The sequence below is a fragment of the Vicia villosa genome, linkage group LG2 (assembly GCF_029867415.1).
Source record: "Vicia villosa cultivar HV-30 ecotype Madison, WI linkage group LG2, Vvil1.0, whole genome shotgun sequence".
Classification (NCBI taxonomy): domain Eukaryota; kingdom Viridiplantae; phylum Streptophyta; class Magnoliopsida; order Fabales; family Fabaceae; genus Vicia; species Vicia villosa.
In genome coordinates, this window is record NC_081181.1 from 170,384,028 (window position 1) to 170,388,197 (window position 4,170).

Sequence of the window (4,170 nt, forward strand, 5' to 3'; positions counted from 1 at the left end):
ACATAATGCTAAAAACCCACATTTACCCTTGCACTCCACCCTAACCCTATAACTCTCGTTTTTTACAAAAGTTATCTCTCTCCCATTTAAAATTGACCAGTCTCTAATTGCATCTTTAAATTCAGAAAGAGATTTGAATTCCATACCTAATTTGAATTGAAAGTCCTTGTTGACCAACTCACTTCTGAACTTCTCATACTTTGGCTTTTTTGGTTGTTTGTCATCCTTGTCACTATCATCGGGGTCAGAGCTATCCAGCTCTTCACTATCATATACCATCTCTCTACTTTTGAAATTGGTAGCATTCCTCTTAGAACTAGAACCCAAAACACTTTTAGGAACAAGAAGATTCACTTTGGTCCCCTTCACAGATTTCATTTTCTTGGTGTCCTTCGATGCCATAATCTTATATCTCAAAGACTTTCCATTTAACTCAACCCTGTTTCCACTCTCTGGTATTTCTACTTCCACTTCTTCAAAGTGTTCCTCTTCTCCTTCACATACCCTTTCTTCTTCACTGTCATCAAATGCTGTCTCTCCTTCATAATCTTCATCTGCACTATCATCATCCTTAGAGTCACTAAAACTCTCAAAATCCGGAGTCAACACTTTGGACATCATGTCTTCAACCCCATGTTCTACCCATATGTGTCCGTCAACATTAAAGGACAAACTATGATTAGCAATTTCTCCAGCTTGAGCATCATCAATCAAGTGGGTAAAACTTTCGTCCACAGTTGAAATCTTCCTCCATAGCCTGAAAGAATCGTAACCCCAGTCTTTCACCAAGCTAACAGCTTCAAAAAAACTCCACTTGTCAGAGTCTTGTCCTTCTACAATGGTTTCGCTCCCTCCCCTGTAAAACACGTGATTGTCTTGCACAAAGTTTCCTCCATGGTGAAAGATAACCGAAAAAAACCCCATTTCTGCAAACACCCAGGTACCTAAACATTACTAATCGTGAAAAGACATTAAAATCGGTTCGATGGAGAAAAAGATTTAACTTACCTTTTGACAATGTGGATGAATGCAACCCTAGCAGCAACGACAACTTCCCAGGATGATGAACGAGAGAGCATAGACTGTGAAGATGAAGAATCAGTTTTAGTTAGGGTTTAAAATGGGCAAAATAATGTGTTAACACTGAAGGGCATTGTTGTCTTTCTACCCTATCCAATACACATGTGGCATTTAAGTTCTGAAAAAAAATGAAAAAAACGTGACAGATCAGCTTTTTTTGTGATGTGGCATGGAAAGGGTTTTAAGAAGAATTATTTTAAAATGTTGAGGGGATTCCTGCAACTTTTTTTTTTTGCAGGGGGGTTTTTCAAATACGCCCTATATGGCAGGGGGCAAAATAGGTATTAACCCTTTGTGGTATAGAGTCCACTCCGAAGATAAGAGTGACAATTGGGTTTGGGGATAAGCGACACATTAAATGTGATGTAATGATGAAATTGTCTTGGGAAGACACAAGCAATCTAGGTTGTTTTCTATTTGCATGCTCCCAATAATGATCTTTGATGTTATGTCAATATAGTAGTATCTAAGACACTACTATAAATGTTTTTATAACTCTACTCAACCCAGGGGAAAACACACTCTTTAAATATCCAAATCAGTATTTTTTTCTCTCCATTGTTTCCTTCTACATTTCATCTCCATATTTTTTAGGGATTTCACCTCTTTCTTTGATTTCATCTTCATCATTTAGTCATACATGTCACAAGTATTGAACTCTACCCCCTGTTGAAGTTGCTCTCACTTTTTGATGCTTGACAAGTTACAAAATTTCATTAAGTAAAGCATGATCAAAGCTTTTTCACCCATACTCTCTCCTAACATCTTTCTCCTTATTTTATTTTCCACAACTCAATGATGGCAATTATTAATGAGCTTGATGAAAGTGATACTTTGGTAGAACCTATGACACATGAGGAGATTTGTGTGATATAGAAACATTACATAAAAAACTCAAGGAGACTTGATGGGAGGTTTGACTTGAACCTTTTAGAATTACATATCTTTGGGAGTTACGATCATAGTTCTAGTAGCTCCGATTTCAATGAAGGTGGTGATAATTAACTTTGTTTTGCCTTATTCTTTCCCAAGACAAGCATGGTCCTCAAGGCGACTACCAGTTTGGAATGTCTCACTGGGTTCTTGATGACACTCAATCTATGTACACTAGTGAGTCCATGGTGGTATCGTTTCATAAGGGCCTCTATATGTCCACCACTAACAACGAAGGCAACATCACATGCGAGTTGTGTGATAAAGGCAGAAATGCCAATTTGACAATGCCTCGAGGACCAGGAGTGAGTTCCTCTATATGTACACTCATGTTCTTTATGAACCGATAATGGAGATTCTATTCATAGTATTTGAGTTTGAGGTCCTCAAAACCCCAATGTTTCCCCTTACCAAGTACACCTAAATAATTAGGCCTTATCAGGGGGTTCAATATTGTATGCAAAAGTTTGGAGATCACGCCTACCATATGCCTTTTATTCTAGTTTAAAAAAACAAGGGTGTATATAATGACAATTAGGTGTCTATATGCTCTCTTGAAAAGAAGATTCTCCCCACCCCATATACGTCCAACTATAAAAATTGGAAAGATCGACTTGTGCATGCACGGGGAAGTGGAAAGTGTTCAGTGGTTATATTTGAAGAGACCGAAAAGTACTGATTTCGTTTGTATTATACAAGTAAACCTGCACCATTGAATAGTTTCAATTATGATCTAATGAGGGATACCGAAAGGGATGTCTTTGAGTTCCTATAGTTGTTTTATATTGAGTGCGATAGAGGTGGTAGAGTATGATGGGAGTGGAAAAAAGTTAAAGATTATTTGATCAGTAAGGTTTTTGTATAGTTGAGTGGCTCTAACTATCTTGGTTGTTTTTACTAATTTTTTTTTTAGTTTTTTGCATAAAGGATGACCTTCATATCAGTTGTTGAGAAAAAAGCTTTGTATGGGAAAAAAGGGTTGATTGGGGTGAGGTGTAGTCTACTAATCTGAATAATGACCTGCCAAGTTTGATAACACGATGTTCAAATTAGAGGAAGCATATGGAGGAGGATTTAATATTTTTAGCCATGCTCTTTTCCAGCGTGAAACCAACATCAGTTGATGAGACGAGATCTCCATCCTGGAGTTACCACACTTAGTAAATAATTTTGAGAAGGAGAAGAAAAAGAAAGATGAAGCCTTCAAGTAGGTAGGCAAGGATCTTTCCTAGGTGAAGGTAGGATTCAAGGCTTGAAGGAGCCCACCTAAGAAGAGACCATTGCTAAAACTTAATTACAAGCATATCTGTTTATGCCAAGATGTAGATAGTTGACTTCATTGATCATGCATTTACAAGGGTCAAGGCACACGTGTTATATATTTATCTAAACTTGGATTTGTGAGGGCTTGATCTTTTCAAGGTCATTAGGGATGGGAAACTGGTTGATGAGGAGGGTGGTTCCGACAAGAAAGAAGTTTCTCTTTTCAAGAAGAGGGAGGAATAAGCTGTGGTTCATGATGTTACTCATGTTGGTGATGGAAGGGTGGGGTCTATCCATGATGAAGACGATTCTATCCCGCCCTATAATTAGATTTTTGTTGTTGTTTAAGTTATGACTATGTTAATAGCACCCCTTTTGATCGATGTAATGTTGCCCTTTTAAGGGTCTTTTAATCATTAAAATCTTTACACCCTTGGTAACTTGTTTATTTATTGATTTATGTGAGCATTTAGAGGTTTTCCCGTCTTCACATTCATTGTACTAGATTCTGTTTTCCTTATTTTTTATTTCTCTATATTTTCCTTTACAGTGAAAGATGGCTCCTCTGGAGTTCTAATGTAGATTGTCTTTGATACTTTTAGTGACATTGCTCTAAGATATCCTGTCAAGTATTCTCATGAACTAAATAAAACTCTTGGCTATAAGTGCAATGGGTTTAATTAATTTTTTATTTGCATCACCTTCTTTACGATCATAATCTTCTTTATCGCCTGCTTTGACATCCATATTTTTACTCTTTTGATCGGATTTGTCTTCAAAAGGCATTTCTTAGATGAGAAGAGATCTAATAAGCTCACCAATTTTCATTTTGAATACATTATTGGCTTATTCAATGGATGTGACCTTCCTATCAAACCTCTTTGGATGAGGTAT